The 20,521-nt window shown below is 39.8% G+C and overlaps 1 pseudogene; it reads right to left on the minus strand.

Annotated features, from left to right (window-relative positions):
• Positions 1-16,911: 16,911 nt before the first annotated feature.
• LOC145410849 (5S ribosomal RNA) lies at positions 16,912-17,030 on the minus strand (annotated as a pseudogene).
• Between the last annotated feature and the right edge of the window lie 3,491 nt (positions 17,031-20,521).

Raw genomic sequence — 20,521 nt, forward strand, 5'->3', positions numbered from 1 at the left:
TCACCCATGCCCCTATTTCTCATCCATTCATTATATGCTTTCTTCTTTTGTGCCACAGCCTGTCTCACCTCTTCATTCCACCATGCTGTTCCTTGCACCCCCTTTCGTCTTCTCTTCACCCCACACACCACTTTACATGCTGCACGTATTTCTTCTGTGAATATCTTGCACACACTTTCCACGTCCCCCATCTGCTCCAAGTCATATTTACCCAATCGTTCCTCCATTTCACTCTTATATTCTGCCTTTTTCTCATCCTCTTGTAACCTTTCCACTCTCCTTGCAGTTACTCCTTCCTCCCGTCCTTCCCTTCTCCTATTTCTCATTTTACTTGGACCTTGATTCTGACTGCCACTTCTTGGTGGTCAGAAAGTCCACTCTACCCAACCTCTGTATGCTCTTGCATCCATTACACATCTTCAGATCCTTTCATCTACATGCACACATAATCAGTCATTGCCTCCCTTTCATTCAGTTCACCATCCACCCTTCTCATCACTCGCCATGTGTACCTGTGGATCATTTTGTGCCTGAAGAGGGTTTTGGCTATCATCAACCCCCTCCCAGCACAAATCAATATATATATATATATATATATATATATATTGCCAGACGCCTCAATCCCGTTTGGGGTGGCCACAAACAAATCGCCTCCAAGTCGCCCTGTCCCCCGCCATTTCACTACCCTGCTCCCAACTCACACCCCCCTCTCTCATATACCTCTCCACCCCATCCCTCCATCTCATCCTCGGCCTCCCCCCTCCCTCTTCCCCCCTCCACCTCACTCACATACACTCTCTTCGTCAGTCTTTCACCCTCCATCCTCTCCACATGGCCAAACCACCTCAGTGTGTTCCTCATAACGCTCCCTATCACATCCACATCAACACCACAACGTTCCTTTATATATATATATATATATATATATATATATATATATATATAATGCCATCAAGGGAAGGAGGCTGGTCATCTGCCTTTAGAAGTAATGGATCAGTCTAACTTATCCCCACATGATACACATTTTTTCTACTTTTGGCCATAATCGACTACCCAGCAGTTGGGACTGAAGCCAGACTCTTGGCGTTAAAGCCAAAGCACATACCCTTAGAATGTATGAAGCCAAAGCCCATCAGCATTAGAAAGATCATGGCAAAACCACCTGCAGCCTTTACACCATGGCCTCATGAAGATGAAGCTGAAACTGAAGCCACCCTCAGGCATATGAATGGAGGGAATGATACGGACCAACAAGTGTGGTTTTGCCATAAAGATGGCACTATCCCCAGCAGGGTCTGGTGGAGCCAGCATGAGCTGTGACAAAACTTATGAGAGAACTGAGCAATGCTAAAGTTTGGGGAAGAAGGATTCACATGCTCTGCCATGTAACTGGGATGTCGGTAGTCAGGCAGTTAGGGAAACTTTTTGTTTTCTGAAAGGGCCTGAATTTCATCCCAGGCTGGGGCAGTGATGTCTGGCAATTTGAATTTTTGTTAATTCAGTCGTTACTGATCTTCCACAAAACCCACTGACATGGCATAAAAACCCCTAGCTAATATCATCACACCAGTCATGGATGAAGCAATCACAGCATGTGTTGAATATGAATGTCCACAGCAGTGGACAGAAATGGTGTTTTTTGACCACAGTAGACTTAATGACAGAAATAGTGTTTATTGTCCTCAGTTGACTAAATGACGGAAATAACTTTTACTGAAGGTCTGTTGCTACTTGTAAAGCTAATTAGCAAGTTGTCCTAATTTACAGTACCAGATGTATGGATACAATGATATTTTGGAACACATCCCTGACTTATAATGAGGACTGTCTGTAATGTATTGAGATGTTCCCTACAACCCCACTGGAGCAACACAACACCAAGATATTTTATGCACTTCTTAATTATACCTCTTGACTCATTTACAGTCATCCTGTTCTCTCTCTCCTTATGAGTTTGTTCTGTATACCCTCTCAGTTAAATTATCATTTTCCATGCAATCCATGTATCTAGACTACAGTAAACTTTGTCCACCCTAACATGACAAAAAAGTACCATCTTTTCAGCTTCACTGCAGCTTTGTAACAATGGTTTGATCCTAAAATTAGTGCAAGATGCAATGAATGTTATGAAAAGTATGTAGAGCCACAGAATTTTGTTGCTGGACTAAGGGAAATGGCAACAAATGGACTAGAATCTCTGCAAAGTTACAGTAGATGAACCATGCCAGTCCTGTACAACCACTTGACACTAATAATTTTCACCTTAGCCGGGAATCTTTGTTTTTCTACTTTGAGACAGTTTAGTACAGCAGTTCTTTACCTATTTATTTTTATTTATTCATTTTTATTATTTTTTCTTATCATGCAGGCCATTTTTGTCCTGATGATGCTGGGTTGGCTCTTCTTACCCGTGTACATGAGCTCCGGGATCTACACCATGCCGGAGTACCTAAGGGAGAGGTTTGGGGGTCAGAGAATTCGCATATACCTCTCCTGCCTTGCCCTCCTCCTCTCCGTCTTCACTAAAATATCTGTGAGTTCCATTTCTTTGTAGGCTATAGTAATGGGTCTCCTCACCAGCTACAGTCTCAATTTTTCAAAGATTTTCAGTCTTCTCCTCCTTCCCAGTGGGGTAACAACAGTCAATGGATGAGGCTTTGGAACACCTGTCGCCTAATTTGTCTCTTATTTTCACTTGGACCAAAGGAATCTCGTTACTTGTAATGCCTAAAAACTCAGAATCCTCCATCTTTCATCTAAGCACATCTACATGGCTAGCCCCTTACCTTTATGTTCTCTTAAATATTCTCCTTCATCATCTCTTTAGTATTCTCCTTAATCTTCTCTTTAGTATTCTCCTTAATCTTCTCTTTAATATCCTTCTTTATCTTCTCTCTAATATTCTTTTTCATCTTCTCTTTAATATTTTTGATGCCACATTTTATAATAATCTGCCTTGGAAAGATTACATTACTCATTCATTCATTCGTTCATTCATTCATCATCCAATCCTACTTTGCCTCATAAGAAGCGTAGGAGTCCGGGGCTAAGCAAGTTGGTCCTAACATTTAAGATAAGAGTGACCAGCCTCACTCATCCATGAGTGGCATTAGGTAAGCAATAAACCCCAAACACCCCTTCGATATAAACCTTCACCGGCTCAGTCCGACTGGAGTGCCGTAATTACCCATTAAACCACCAGGCACCAAAATTTAGTTTTATGGCAATGTAGTACAGTACTACCAGATATATAAATAGCAGAAAAAGTAATACAGGAGGAGTTACGTAGATTAGACAGAGGAAAAGCAAGTGGTCCTGATGAAATTTCATGTTGGGTGTTACGAGAATGTGCAAAGGAGTTAAGTAAACCATTATTTTTAATTTTCAAGAAATCCTTGAGTCAAGGGAAACTACCTGATATTTGGAAAAAAGCAAATATAGTCCCCTTATTCAAGAAAGGAAATAGACAAAATCCTCTCAACTACCGACCAGTATCACTGACCAGTGTTGTAAGCAAGGTATTAGAAAACTTATAAGAAAAGCTTGGGTAAATCATCTAGAAGAACACAGTATGATAACAGAAAGACAGTTTGGTTTCAGAAAAGGAAAATCATGTGTTACTAATCTGTTGAGCTACTATGACAGAGTAACAAACACAATACAGGAAAGGGAAGGATGGGTGGACAGTATCTATTTAGATTTCAAGAAAGCTTTTGACACAGTACCACACCAAAGACTTTTATGGAAACTGTACCATCAAGGAGGAATTCGAGGCAAAGTGTTTTGTTGGATGCAAGACTTTCTCATAAAAAGAGAAATGAGGACAGTACTAAGAGGAAACTACTCATCATGGAAAGAAGTGACTAGTGGAGTACCACAGGGTTCGGTGCTGGCACCAATCATGTTTTTAGTGTACATAAATGATATAAACAGTAACACTGGAAATGAGAGCTATCTGAATATGTTTGCAGATGATGCAAAAATACAAAGGAGAATTACTAGCACAGACTCTTGTAGGGAGCTACAAGAAGAATTAAATAAACTTCATGAATGGAGTAGTACATGGCAAATGGAATTCAATGTGGACAAGTGTCATGTAATCAAGTTTGGTAAAAGTGGAAAAAGACCTGATTGGGATTATAAGTTAGGAAATAAAACCCTATACACATCAGAAAGGGAGAAAGACCTAGGTGTGATTATCAATAACAGACTATCTCCGGCTGACCACATCAGCGAGAAGGTACGGAACATGTATACACTGCTTGCAAATATGAGAATAGCATTCACATACATAAATGAAAACATGCTAAGAAGGATAATAACATCATTCATTAGACCAACCCTGGATTATGCATCAGTAGTCTAGAGTCCTCATCTCAAAAAGCATATAGACAACATTGAAAAAGTTCAAAGGGCCGCTACAAGATGGATACCAAGCTTAAGGGACCTAAGCTACGAAGACTAAATAAACTGAATCTACCAACACTACAGGAGAGAAGGAAAAGAGGTGACATGGTAATGCTATATAAGTGCATATCAGGAAAGGAGAAAATAGACATAAATGACTACTTAACATATGGAGAAGCATCAGCAAGAGGACACTGCAAAAAACTGCATAAGAAGAGAGGTGATAAAGACGTAAGGAAATTCAGTTTCCCAAACAGAGCAATTGATCAATGGAATGCACTACCGAATGAAATAGTGTGTGCCAAAACAATTCACAAATTTAAGGATATGTACGATAAATATGGTCTAAGACACGGGACAGTACGAGCTTGACTCATTCCTGTAAAGATACAATTAGGTAAGAACACACACACACACACACACACAGAAGAAAAAAATTTTGAGAGGGACTATGTGGAACATGCATGTCCACACATACTACCAGATATACAAATATCAGAAAAAGTAATACAGGAGGAGTTAAGTAGATTAGACAGAGGAAAAGCAAGTGGTCCTGATGAAATTTCATGTTGGGTACTACGAGAATGTGCAAAGGAGTTAAGTAAACCATAATTTTTAATTTTCAAGAAATCCTTGAGTCAAGGTAAACTACCTGATACTTGAAAGAAAGCAAATATTGTCCCCTTATTCAAGAAAGGAAATAGACAAAATCCACTCAACTACCGACCAGTATCACTGACCAGTGTTGTAAGCAAGGTATTAGAAAAGCTTATAAGAAAAGCTTGGGTAAATCATCTAGAAGAACACAGTATGATAACAGAAAGACAGTTTGGTTTCAGAAAAGGAAAATCATGTGTTACTAATCTGTTGAGCTACTATGACAGAGTAACAAACACAATACAGGAAAGGGAAGGATGGGTGGACAGTATCTATTTAGATTTCAAGAAAGCTTTTGACACAGTACCACACCAAAGACTTTTATGGAAACTGTACCATCAAGAAGGAATTCGAGGCAAACTGTTTTGTTGGATGCAAGATTTTCTCATAAAAAGAGAAATGAGGGGAAACTACTCATCATGGAAAGAAGTGACTAGTGGAGTACCATAGGGTTCAGTGCTGGCACCAATCATGTTTTTAGTGTATATAAATGATATAAACAAACACTGGAAATGAGAGTTATCTGAATATCTTTGCAGATGATGCAAAAATACAAAGGAGAATTACTAACACACACTCTTGTAAAGAGCTACAAGAAGAATTAAATAAACTTCATGAATGGAGTAATACATGGCAAATGGAATTCAATGTGGACAAGTGTCATATAATCAAGTTTGGTAAAAGTGGAAAAAGACCTGATTGGGATTATAAGTTAGGAAATAAAACCCTATACACATCAGAAAGAGGGAAGGACCTAGGTGTGATCATCAATAACAGACTATCTCCGGCTGACCACATCAGCGAGAAGGTACGGAACATGTATACACTGCTTGCAAATATGAGAATAGCATTCACATACATAAATGAAGACATGCTAAGAAGGATAATAACATCATTCATTAGACCAACCCTGGATTATGCATCAGTAAGTCTGGAGTCCTCATCTCAAAAAGCACATAGACAAGATTGAAAAAGTTCAAAGGGCCGCTACAAGATGGATACCAAGCTTAAGGGACCTAAGCTACGAAGAAAGACTAAATAAACTGAATCTACCAACACTACAGGAGCGAAGGAAAAGAGGTGACATGATAATGCTATATAAGTGCATACAGGGAAGGAGAAAATAGACATAAATGATTACTTAAATATGGAGAAGCATCAGCAAGAGGACACTGCAAAAAACTGCATAAGAAGAGAGGTGATAAAGACGTAAGGAAATTCAGTTTCCCAAACAGAGCAATTGATCAATGGAATGCACTACCAAATGAAATAGTGTGTGCCAAAACAATTCACAAATTTAAGGATATGTACGATAAATATGGTCTAAGACACGGGACAGTACGAGCTTGACTCATTCCTGTAAAGATACAATTAGGTAAGGTAAGAACACGAACGAACAGCCGGAGAGAGCAGACGTCCCAGCCATCGCTGCTAACTTTAAGTAGTTTCAGGAATTTTGTCTGTCCTGTCTCCTAAGGTCTTGTTTTAAATTTAAAATAATGAAAGTTAATAGACTACCAAAAATGTAAAGATTTATTGGCTAGAGTATACATGAATGTTTGTAGTTTTTTTCGGTAACAGCTGTTTTGGTACTTAACCAACATCAGACATGGCCGAAAATGTAAACAGTGAGGGACTCGAATTTCAAGGATTTGATACAAATACCAATGTCATGGACCTGGTTAAAACATTAATTATGAGGATTAGTGAACTTGAAAAGAAAGTAGAGAATCTAGTGATAAAGGATGTGTCTGAAAATACGGATACTATCATACAGAGTCTGATCCAATCCAATGAAACAGCAAATGAATCTATCTATCTATCTATCTATAGCCCGACGCCCTAATCCCGCAAAGGGTGGCCGCAGACAAAACGCCTCCAAGTCGCTCTGTCACCCACCATTTGACTACCCTCCCCCCAACTCACCCCCCCCTCCCTCATATACCTCTCAACTCCATCCCTCCACCTCATCCTTGGTCTACCTCTCCCTTTCCCTCCTCCCACCTCACCCACATACACCCTCTTAGTCAGTCTTTCATTCATGAAGAGATTAGAAATTTGAAGCGTGAAAATGTTGAATTGAGGAGGAAACTAGAAGAGAGTACTAATAAAACAGAGAAGGTGAGTAGTGTATTAGAAGAGCATAAGGCAAAGTGGGCACACGTAGAAGAACAGAAAGAAGTGGTCATCTTAAGAGAGATCATCCAGGAAGAAAGGAAAATGAACAAGAAAAAAATGGAAGAAAATGTAGTGAAAATACTGAAGAAAAAAGAGAAAATAGTGAGAGAAACTGTAGAAGGGAACAGATGTGTGGTAATACTGTATTTGGAAACAGGGAAGAGAAAGAAAAGGTTAGGTTCGTAAGACTCGAGAGAGACATGAACCTGGTGAGAGGCAAGATTGACCCCGAAGGAGACAAGTGGGTAAAAGAAATTGAGGAAGTAAGGAAGATAGGGCCTTATAAGAAAGGGGAAACAAGACCAATGAGAGTCAAGTTTACATCAGAAAGTGTAATAAATTAGATACTTAAAGTGACCTGGAAATTAAGCAAAGAGGCGGGGATGGAAAATATAATAATAAGAAAAGATCTGAATGAAGAAGAGAGAAGTTTTAAAATCATTAAAGGAAGAAGTAAAGGAAAAAAATGATAAGAGGACAGAGGAAGAATGTAATACTTTTTTTTGGAGAGTATTGGATATGAAAGTAAGGAAGTGGTATTTAAGGAAATAGAAGTGAAGGAAACTAAGGGGGATGGCTGTGAAAGATCAGAAGTTGAGGAAGTGGTACGGACAGAGAGTAGAAGAGAAGAGGGTATTAAAAACGTCAAAAATAATTTGAAGGTGATATATACTAATGTTGATGGTTTCATATCAACAAGGATCGAAATTAACGATTTCTTGAGAGAACATGAACCTGATGTCATGTGCTTTGTAGAGACCAAATTAAGAGAAGATATTGATGTTCATTTAGGAGATGGTAAATACAAACTGTGGAGAAAAGACAGAAAAGAAAAAAAGGGAGGAGGGGTGATGATAGCAGTGAAGAACAACATAAATGTAGATACTGTGGAAATGGGAGAAGGCAGGGCTGAAGTGATATATATGAAATTAGAAACTGGAGAGAATGTTAAGAGATATGGCGGTAGTGTATGTTCCCCCAAAGACGAGAGCATGGAAGAATGACGAATACCATGAGATGTTGTCAGATATGGCTAACTATTTGCAAAAATAATTGAGAAAAGCAATAATATAATTTTGGTGGTGACTTTAACTGTAAAGATGTGAACTGGGAGGAATGGTTCTCGGGAGGCGGCGAGGATTCGTGGGGCGCTATGTTAATAAATATAATAATGAATAATGTGATGATGCAATGGGTCAGAGAAGAGACACGGTTTCGAGGTGAGGACACACCAGCAAGGTTGGATTTACTGTTCACCAAAGAACCCGATGTAATAGAATCATTGAAATATCTCTGTCCTTTAGGAAAAAGTGATCATGTGGTCATTGAGTTCCAGATGTTAATAGGGAATGTCGAGCCAAGAGACGAGCTTCATAGACAGGGAAGATACCCGGTACAACTTTGGGAAAGCAAATTTTACAGGATTGAGAAACTTTTTTGAAAATGCGGATTGGAGAAAATTCAGAGAAACAAGAGAGATACAGAGGAAGTGGGATATCTTTCTAGACCTCTATAATTTGGGAGTGGAAAAATTTGTACCAAGAGTAAGAGGGAAAGAAAACAGGAAAAAGGAGTGGTTTAATAGAAGGTGTATGATAGCAAAAAAGGGAGAGATAAGGCATGGAACACGTGGAGAAAGAGAGGTAACAACAGAACAAAGGAAGAATATAAAAGAACAAGAAATGAATACACAAGAATACGTAGAGAAGAAGAAAGGAATTTTGAAAAAGGTATAATAAACAAATGCAAGGATGAACCCAAATTGTTTTATAGATTTGTTAATGGCAAACTGAAACAAAAGGAAGGAATCACCAAATTGAAAGTAGAAGGAGAGGTCTTTAAGGATGCGGCAGTGCAAGCAGAAATAATGAACAAACGTTTCCAGTCAGTTTTCATTAAAGAAAAGGAGCTTGTGGAAAGGGAGGGAGTGATTAGAAATGTTCCGGTGATAAAAGATATAAAAGTGGAGGTACAGGAAGTGTATAAATTACTGGAAACTCAAGATGTAAGGAAAGCCCCAGGACCCGATGGAATTTCTAATTGGGTACTGAAGGAATGCAGAGAACAACTGGCGGATAAAATTCACAGTTTAATCGTATGCTCACTGGAAGAGGGGAAAGTGCCACAAGAATGGAAGTGGGCAAATGTGGTACCAATTTACAAGGGAGGAAACAGGGAAGAACCTCTGAATTATAGACCAGTGTCTCTAACCAGCATGGTGGCAAAATTGTGTGAGAGAATCCTGAAAGACAGATGGATAAAATATCTGGAAGAGATGAATATTTTGGCTGAATGTCAGTTTGGATTCAGAAGTGGAAGGTCATGTGTTTCTAACTTGTTGAGCTTTTACTCAAGAGCAATTGACGTGGTACAGGAGAGAGATGGTTGGGTGGATTGTGTGTACTTAGACTTAGAGAAGGCCTTTGACAAGGTACCTCATAAGAGACTAATGTGGAAACTAGAATATATAGGAGGACTGAAGGGGAAACTTTTGGAATGGATGAGAGACTTTTTGAGAGACAGACAAATGAGGACAGTAATAAAGGATAGGATGTCTGGATGGAGGGAAGTAACAAGTGGAGTCCCTCAAGGCTCGGTGTTGGCGCCAGTAATGTTCCTGATTTACGTAAATGATATGGTAGATGGAGTGAACAGTTATGCAAGTCTGTTTGCTGATGATGTAAAGATCTTGAGGAAGGTAGAGGTCGAGGAGGATTGTAAAATACTGCAGGAGGATTTGGATAGGATACACAATTGGAGCCGGATGTGGGAAATGAAATTTAATGTAAAGAAATGTAAAATATTGGAAATGGGTAAAAGTACCAGGAGGCCATCACTGAATTATTTGTTGGGTAATGAATTAATCACAAAAAGGAGAGAAGAGAAAGATTTGGGAGTGCTGGTCCAAGATAGTTTGTCACCAGAAAAAAGCACATTAACAAGATAGTTGGAGAGACTTATAAACTCTTGACTAACATAAGAGTAGCATTTCATTATATGGATGAGGAGATTATGAAAAAATTGATAGTGGCCATGATCTGCCCCAGGTTAGAATATGCAGCGGTAGTGTGGTCCCCACACGAAAAGAAAGATATAAATAAGACTGAGAGAATACAAAGAACAGCAACCAAGATGGTCCCCAGTCTGACAGACGTGTCATACAGAGAGAGGCTGGAAAAACTGGATTTGCCTTCCTTAGAGGAAAGGAGAAAAAGGGGAGACATGATTGCAGTGTTCAGGACCATGGTGGGAGTAGATAAAATTGACAAAGAAGATCTGTTTGTATGGGATAAGAGAGCAACAAGAGGACACGGAATGAAACTGAAAAAGTCAAGCTGCTTGAAGGATCTCAAGAAATATAGCTTTCCTTACAGAAGTATAGACTTATGGAATAGCCTGGACAAAGAGATCGTCCAGTCTAAAAACTTAAACGAGTTTAAAGCTAAATTTGACTTATTGAGAAACGGTGACGGAAACCCACGAGTATAGTACATTCCGTGTATATCACAATTAGGTATATTAGGTAAATGCTTAAATATTTGGAACGACTTAGACAAAGAGGTGGTGCGCGCACACACACACACACACACACACACCATAAAAATTACACTTTCTACTTTATTTCAGTGTTCAGGAAATCTCTAAAACAGTTACTGTCATTTTATGACAGATAAGAATTCAAAGATACAAACAAGCCCCAGATATTTCAGGGTCATTTATGTAACACCTGTAACTGTTAGATGTGATCAAACTCAACTAAAATGAAACTTTGTAGTCAGTACTGTAATGATACAGCAAGGTCAGACATGTTCTGTTATCAGCACATAATTATCTTAGTAAAAACCTGAAGTCTTGTCCAAACCTTTGTTATGCCATTTTCATAACAAGGCCCTTAATCTCCAAAAGAACAGTGCAAGTGGTCAGCTGTTTGTGTACATTCAAAGCATCTCCTCCTTCCTCTCACCTCCTATCTGTGGCATCTATCTCCTTGCCATCTTCTGGAACCGCACCACACAGCCAGTAAGTCCAAAGTTTTACAGTAGTAGGTGTCACACTGAAGTCAGAATTAGGCATTCAGCACAGACAGTTCTTGTTATGCATCAGGGATGTGTACCATACCAGAGTGTCACAATTCTTCCAATACAGTTGGTGCTGTACTTGTAGGTCGGGGGATTTGGCAAAATGGATTGCAATGGAACTTTAATAGTAAATTTTTTTATTATTTCTGTGGTTATCGTGCATCTAAAAAAGGGGGGAGGGGAACATATAATAATGATTCACTGTAATTTCAACTGTTTGTAAATATAATGAGTAAATATAATCTCAAGAAACCAACTATCTTCACCTGATGGAAGTAGGCCACTCCCACAGCTTGGATGCTTACTGCATGGCTGCATCAGTTTCAGTGGGCTTTAGCTGTGAGTTAGTAAATGGACTCCTTGGTTATTTCAGCAGTGCATTTCAATCTGATCTGACAAGAAGTCCCTTTACTTCTTATAGACCAGTTTATGGCCAGCTTTAATCAGATTTGAGGCTCACTCTGACAAATAATCATGGAGGCTCATTCCCATATCAGAAGCATTGTTCATTAAATTTCATACAACCATGACTTTTTAATCAGGTTGTGGGAGTGGTCCAGTTCCTTCAGGTGAAAACCAGGTGGCTATAGTTAAACTGATCCACGAGTCTAAGAAAAACTGGCCATCAACTGAGCTGATCAGGATTAGGAATCTTAGGTAAGAACAAACACACTGTAGCAAACCTAGGCTCAATGTTAGGTTCTTGTTGTTGTGTCAAGCAACACCAGTCTGTCTAGTTGAGCAGACCTTTTTACTGCAGGCAAGAAATAGACTCCTTGGTTATTTCAGCAGTGCTGCCCCTGCAGGACCATCCATTGAAGTAAAGTGATGTCCCTTACAGTGGACAACACCTTGCCATAGCAAGGTGCTGGAAAGAGTGTGAATATTTGCTTCCTGGATAGATGCTGTGTTTGCATCTCTCCATCCAGTAAAAAGGAGTGCTACAGTAGGCTCCACATAACCCTGCTGTCTGGTTATATACTATGGTTACCATCTAGCATTGTAAATGGGTTCTTGGGTTACAAGAAACCATTATGCTTGTTGAATGTAGAGCCACCAAAGGTGGAAAGAAGAGTAATAAAAAGTGACAGGAGGATGGGAGAAATAGAAAGAGAGGATGGTAGACAGAAAAAGAATGATCAGGTTGAAGCAAGAAGTAGGCTGCACTACATCAAGTGAGTGGATGATGGTCACCACCACCTGCCACCATGTCAGGTTATAGTAGATGCGCTGTACCAAAAGTTAGGGATCTTTGTCTGATTAGAACAAAGGCACTTAGCAACCATATGTGGCTTTGTCAGGCTAGGTAAAGTCCACTACAATAGAGATGTTTGTCAGGTAAGAACAAATATATCAGAAAGGGATCTTTGTCAGGTAAGAACAAATACATCAGAAAGGGATGTGTCAGGTAAGAACAAATATATCAGAAAGGGATCTTTGTCAGGTAAGAACAAATATATCAGAAAGGGATGTGTCAGGTAAGAACAAATATATCAGAAAGGGATCTGTGTCAGGTAAGAGCAAATATATCAGAAAGGGATCTGTGTCAGGTAAGAACAAATATGCCAGAAAGGGATCTGTGTCAGGTAAGAACAAATATATCAGAAAGGGATCTGTGTCAGATAAGAACAAATATACCAGAAAGGGATGTGTCAGGTAAGAACAAATATGCCAGAAAGGGATCTGTGTCAGGTAAGAACAAATATACCAGAAAGGGATCTGTGTCAGGTAAGAACAAATATACCAGAAAGGGATGTGTCAGGTAAGAGCAAATATGCCAGAAAGGGATCTGTGTCAGGTAAGAACAAATGCTTTATAACAGGGATTGTCATCAGGTTAGAACAAATACACAGTATGCATCGTAACAAAGCTTTGGTTTCTCTGTCATGTTAGAACAGATGCACCATAACAGGCTTTGGAACCTCTGTCAAGTTAGAATAATCATACTGTAACAATCTTCTGCCAACAGGGTGCTTTCTGGGGGCTGATCACTGGACTGGTGATTGGATTGGCAAGGTTCGTCATGGAGTTTTCCTTCACCATTCCTCTATGTGGAGGTCAGTAGGCATGGCTCTTTTTGATTACCCCCATCAGCCCCAGGGGGTTCCTCCTAATCTGAATAAAACCATATGGTGTTGGATCAGTATAATGCAGAGAATGTGCTTGGGCCTGAAGGGGTTAATTCTCTCTCTCTCTCTCTCTCTAAGTGCATGGAAAATAACTAGCTTTCTCTAAAATGTGGTAGAAATTATCTCCATTATTATGTTAAAGTACATTTACACCACTGCTTGGCTGAAGAACTGATATATAGACATTATCATCATCATTATCATCTTCCAGACCTCCTATTCCACCCCAGGGTTGAGTGAAGTAGGGTCCGTCCAGAGAGCCAGAAATAAGTTTGATAGAATGAAAAACTAACCAAAATTTGCCCAGTTGATTGAGCCACACTCCCGTTCACCCACCACTGAAATCCCCAGAGTCCTGGCTCCACCTGATAGGTCAAAAAACATTCATTAAAAAAGTATCAAACCTTTTAGTGCACTTTACCCTCTGATACATAGTCAAAGCACTCTGACATGTGATGGTGCAATTACTATTAGGCCATATTCATCATAAATAGACGACTCTGGAAGACATTCAGTATCTCTTCAGTATCTCCATATTCACAAGCTATGAGTATTTTTTTTTCTGTACTAATTAAAGCCTGTTTTCTTCCATTTTTTTAATGCACAATGAACAGAGGAAGGAAAAACCACTCAAATTTTTAAAATTTATACACCAGATTACAAGTTTCCTCCATTCATAAGATATCTGTAACTGTTGGACTGGAACTGCTATAGGTTGAAGTTTGGAGAGAAACTAGTTGGGGAAAGCAAGTTCCAAAGAGAAGCAGTTCAGGGAATAAATGAATTCTGATAGGCAGAAGTTCTGCAATATGGCAGTGTGATAGCCCAGCCACCCACACTTACTTCCTACCTGCCAGGTCCTTACATACCCTTTTTCTGACCATGCCATCCTATATAGTGTGCAGCTCATCCAAGGTGGAATGATGCTGTAGAATTTCACAACTATATAAACAGAGCTGTCACTGCCCAAAGGCTTGGTGGGACTGGGATGGTTGTTGGAATGTAGAAAGCACAGAAAGTTCAGTTTCACTTAAACTTGGGGGTGGGGGGGCTTCACTTTCACTACTTCACAGTTAGTCCCTTCAGTCTGGGAATGTACTTTATTTTTTAAACTTTATTCTTGTTATTTTCAGATAATTTGATTAAGTTTATGAGAGATTATTCAGAATGGAGGATTTAGGCATACGTTCCATTACCCTTTTTGGAATACAAGTACTGTCCCAAACTGGAGAAACTTTGGTAGTAGCAAGAAAGAGTATAAAAAATTCACTGTATCAAAGTGCTATTCTCACACTATGCCTCAGATGTTGGCAGATATCTGTGACAGCTTAAACTTCATGGGAACTTCCCATTTACTGCCTCACAGACCAATTTTCTGTCTCTCCATGCTTCAGATGTTGCAATACTCTTTTCACTTTAATTTGTCCTATAAAATGTCATTTCTCCATCGTGAATGATAAAATAAAGATTACCGCTAGAGTACAATTTGCTGCTGATCACAAAGAAGTTCCATGCAAAGGCTCTAGAGTTGAGTTGTAGCACCGTCATATTTTGCCACTGAGCTACATAAAACCTGCAAAAGAACTAAAATCTGGGCCAGGTTAGGCGAAAAGAGAATAGAGTGAGATGTGTCCAACCCTACAGTATTTGATGGTCAATGTAACTTGGTTTGAACAATCATCTTAACCCTCTCAATTCAGTAACATATTTTTTTATCCTTCTTGCCATCTGCAGTTGATTTAGTTCATTTAAAGACTAGATTTTTTGAACTACCTGGGTACTCTGCTAACCAAAATAAAGTAATCTGGTAGTTGATATTGGTGTTACCTGGTACTCCAGCAGAGCAGATCCACTGACCACAAGCAAGCAGCTGCCTTCCTGTGGTAGGCAGCACCTTGCCAGGGTTGGAACAGGGTTCCTCCATATGGCAAGATATGGGGAAAAAGGAGGAGGCATAACCCCCAGGAGGATAAGCTGTGTATAGGAGATACGTTTAAGCTGTAGTCTCATTCCAGACTTTGACTATAGTGCTGTTCCCTGCCTGGAAGCATTGTGCAAGGCCAGATACCAGGCCTTGGCTCCACATCACTCCCATTGTAGTACCTCATGGCACAAAGATAACCACCCACTGACTGCCATTCCTTGTGGTTGTCTAACAGGTGCTACACTTGGCCCAAGGTTGACCCAGGACTATACAGGGCAGGTGTGTCCATCTTCCTTGAGTCTAATACAGTACATGCCCTTCCCACATACCCATCATAATTTTGGTAGTAGCAAGAATAACAAATCCATCACTGTGCAGTAGTGAAGAGGCTAATACAGTAAAACCTCACTGTAGTAGACTAATTGGGTCCCAAGCCATTTAAAAAAAAAAAAAAAATAAAAAAAAAAAAAAAAAGCGACTTCTGGACTTCCCCCTGTAAACCTAGACTTTTTCTGACATCAGAAATTAGTTCAGATCCCACCAGCAGTTTTTAAACTGTTTTCACTACCATTGCAGTACTGTACTGTATTATATATTCACTACAATAATCAGATGGTATACTATATATAATAATACTGTACTGCACACTGATAAACATGTCTTTTGTTTACCTTATTGTGGTGAACATAGTTGAAGTGATCAGGCAGTCTGATCCTCTTCTGGTTTTATTGAAATTTTTCCAATATATAGTATAAGAATTTAGTTCAGTAGCTCCTCAATTCTGATTTAAGCGAATTCCAGTACTGTATATTGAAGTCTGTTATATTGAGATTTTACTGTACTGCTTTCACCACCTTCATCTATACAATAAATCCTTGATATAACTGACTTCAATAGACCAGAATTTGCATTTATCGAAATCGAGGAGCTACGGGACTAAATTCTTATATATCGGAGAAAGTTCGATAAAGCCAGAAGCAGTCCAGACTGCCTGACCCTTCAGCTATGTTCACCACAATAAGGTAAATAAAAGACATGTTTATCAGTGTACAGTACAGTATTATTATGTATAATATACCCTTTGGTTATTGTAGTGAATGTATATTACAGTACAGTACTGCAGTGGTAGTGAAAACTGTTTAAAAACTATTGGTGTGATCCGGACTAATGTCTGATATAACGGACAAAGTCTGGATCAGCAGGGGAAAGTCTGGATGTCGCTTTTATTGGAATTTCTCATTTTTCAGAATGGCTTGGACCCCAATTAGTCCATTATAATGAGGTTTTACTGTGTATATACAGTATATATGTCTATCTATCTATCTGTCTATCTATATTTATCTGTCTATCTATTTATCTGTGTATCTATCTATTTATATATATATATATATATATATATATATATATATATATATATTTTTTCATTCATTCATTGCCAGACGCCATGTATCCCATATGGGGTAGCCAAAGGCTTAGAGTTAATTGTTTTACAGGGAGGGGCACTAATCCTCCACCAACCCCACTTGACTCGTAGGGATGCCAACAGCATCTGGTGTTCCCAGGCGGTCACCCATCCAAGTACTAACCAGACCCAACGTTGCTTAACTTCGCTGATCGGACAGGAAGCGGTGTACTCAACGCGGCATATATATATATATATATATATATATATATATATATATATATACACACCAACTGCCTAGCCCCGGGTTCCTGCGCTCCTCATGGGGCAATGTAGGATTGGATGATGGATATATATACCGTATATATATATTTATATATATGTTTATATATATATATATATATATATATATATATATATATATATATATATATATATTTATATATATGTTTATATATATATTTATATATATGTTTATATATATATATATATATATATATATATATTTATCTGTCTCATACAGGGAGAAATATTACTTTGCAGTACAAAGTCTCCTCTCCCCCCCTTCTGTGGAGTGAGGAGGAGATGCAAGGGTGTGCAAGGGACAGCATGGTGGAATGATGAGGTGAAACGAGCTGTGGAACAAAAGAAGAAGGCATATGGTGAATGGTTGGCGAGTAGAGGTAGGGGAGAAGATGAGAGAGAGAAGAGAGAGGTATATGTGAGCAGGAGAAGGGAGGTTAAGAGACTGGTGAAGGAGAGTAAGAAGAAAGTGGATGAAGAGTTTGGGAGGAATCTGAGTGTGAAATGGAGGGAGAGTAAGAAATTGTTTTGGAAGGAGGTAAAGAAAGTAAGGCAGTGTGAAAGGGGAAATAGTAGGGGAGTGAAAGATAGGAATAATAGATTGTTGGTGGAGAAGAGAGAGAAATTGAGGAGATGGAAGGAGCACTTTGAGGATTTGTTGAATGTAGAGAGTGAGAGCAGTGTGAGTATAAGTGGTTGGGGAATGGCTGGCAGAAGAAGAGATGATAGGAGGGAGGAAGAGATCAGTAGGTCGGAAGTAGTGGAAGCGATGAAGAAGATTAAGTTGGGAAAGGCCCCAGGAATTGATAGAGTGTGTGGTGAAATGCTTAGGTATGGGGGTGAGATTGTTGTGGAGTGGATATGGAAGTTGTGTAGATTGGCTTGGGATGAGGGAAGGGTTCCAGAGGACTGGAAATCAGGTATAATTGTTCCTCTGTACAAAGGAAAAGGGGAGAGAGAAGTATGTAGTAACCATAGGGGTATTTGCCTTCTTAGTGTGACTGGTAAAATATATGGTAGAATACTCATTGATAGGGTTAGGCATATGACAAAGGAGCTAGTTGGAGAAGAACAAGGGGGATTTAGGAAGGGAAAAGGGTGTGTAGATCAGATATTTGTTCTAAGATGTTTAGTGGAGAAGTATCTAGAGAAGGGAAGGAAAGTGTATGCTGCCTTCATGGACTTGGAGAAAGCTTATGACAGAATAGATAGGCAAGGTATGTGGAAGGTATTAAGAATATATGGAGTGGAGGGGAAATTGTTGAGTGCTGTGAAGAGTATGTATGAGGGAGCTAGGGCTACAGTGCGAGTGGATGGTGAGCTGAGTGAGTTCTTTGATCTCAGTGTGGGTCTGAAACACGGGTGTGTGATGTCTCCATGGCTGTTTAATATATATATGGATGGGGTTGTAAAGGAAGTGCAAGGTAGGGCAGTGGATGTAGGGGTGGCCCTAATGAATGAGGGTGAGATTTGGAAGCTTCCGGTGTTGCTGTTTGCTGATGATACAGTATTGTTGAGTGAAGATGAATGGGAGCTTCAAGGTTTGGTGAATGAATTTGGGACAGTGTGTAGGAGGAGGAAGCTGAAAGTTAATGTAAACAAAAGTAAAGTTATGGTGTTTGAGAGGAATGAAGTCACAGAGTGTGCAGTGAGGTTGGATGGTGAGGATATGGAGAATGTGAGTGCATTCAAGTACTTGGGTAGTGTGATGAGTAAGGATGGAACTTTGGGGGATGAAGTACGTGAAAGGGTACAGCAGGCAAGAAAGGTTGTTGGTACACTGAAAGCAGTGATGAGAAATAGGGAGGTGAGTATGGAAGTTAAGAAGTCACTGCATGATGGTATTGTGATCCCTACCCTGACATATGGAAGCGAGGCGTGGACCTTGCAAGAGGGGAACAAGTCAAGAGTGAGAGCAGTGGAAATGAGTTACTTGAGAGGAGCATGTGGAGTGACGTGGAGGGACAGGTTGACGAATGAAGAAGTGAAGGAACGTTGTGGGGTAGATGTGAATGTGGTTGAAAAGATTAGGAGAAATACACTGAGGTGGTTTGGACATGTGGAGAGAATGGAGAATGAAAGACTGACTAAGAGGGTGTATGTAGGTGAGGTGGAGGGAGGGAGAGGGAGGGGTAGACCGAGGATGAGGTGGAGGGATGGAGTTGAGAGGTATATGAGGGAGGGGGGGGGTGAGTTGGGGGGAGGGGAGTCAAATGGTGGGTGACAGAGTGACTTGGAGGCGTTTTGTCTGCGGCCACCCTTTGCGGGATTAGGGCGTCGGGCTATAGATAGATAGATAGATTTCCTTTATGCTGTCAGATTTCACCACAGAGGACAAGAGGCCAGAATGGATCAAGATAATAGTTGGCAACGTACATTACCTTCATTTCGGGTGCATCCTCCTCCTCATCACCATGGTCGTGGCAGTTGTTATCTCCTATGTCACACAACCAATTCCTGAAAAATGTGTAAGTTGAGGATGAATCAAGTATGCTATGTTCTGAAATAAAACAAAAGAAACTTATAAATGGTCATTATAAGATGAGAATGTGTTTGAAAATATCACAACTTTACTTCATTTGAAGAAAGAAACCTGTACTTTATACGGGAAAAATAATCCAATATATTACCACTATGCTGGGAATGGAACCCGGGACTCTCAGGTGAGAGCCAGGCAGCAGTCCACTCCACCACAACCAGGTATATCTCTCATTGTCACAATTGTGTTACCAATGTCCCTCTGTCTCCATTGTGGGCCTGAAGAGGTTGAGATAACCCCCTGGCACTTGGCAAGTAGATGCTTTTAATCTATCCCAAACACTTATAGCAGGTCAGACTGAAGAGAGAAACCTGTACTTTACACAGGAAAAGTCATCCAGTATATTACCACTATGCCAGCAATTGAACTCGGGACTCTCAGGTGTAGTGGATTGCTGCCTTGCTCTCACCTGAGAGTTCAGGGTTCGATTCCTGGCGTAGGGGTAATATATTGGATGGGTATATTTCATTTGTGGTGATTTTCATCCATTTCCAGCATACAGGTATTTCTCATAGCCAGCTCATTGGCAGAATATAAGAATGCTGTGGACATCTCAGTGATTAGCACCATATTCTAGAATTAATCTTTTGTCATAGCTCCTGTTAAGTGGAGTCAGGATTCCAAGGGCATGAATGAGTGTGGCCCATTCAGTCATAGAGATTTTGATTAGTTTCTCCAATCATTTGTTCCTCTCTTTCTGAACCCAACCTCACCCCATCCAAGAATGGAAAAAGAGGAATGGATGATGGTGATGATGATGAAATGAGCACGATACATTACCATTTTAGGATTGAGATTCTTCAAAGCCTCCTATACCACTTAGAATACCTTCCTTATGTTTACACACATTGTATCGTAATGTGGTGTTGGTGTATTGTAACTGTGGTCTTGGTGTGTTGTAAT

This window comes from Coenobita brevimanus, chromosome 86 (assembly GCF_032717465.1).
Source record: "Coenobita brevimanus isolate Jiangsu-jjx chromosome 86, ASM3271746v2, whole genome shotgun sequence".
Taxonomy (NCBI): domain Eukaryota; kingdom Metazoa; phylum Arthropoda; class Malacostraca; order Decapoda; family Coenobitidae; genus Coenobita; species Coenobita brevimanus.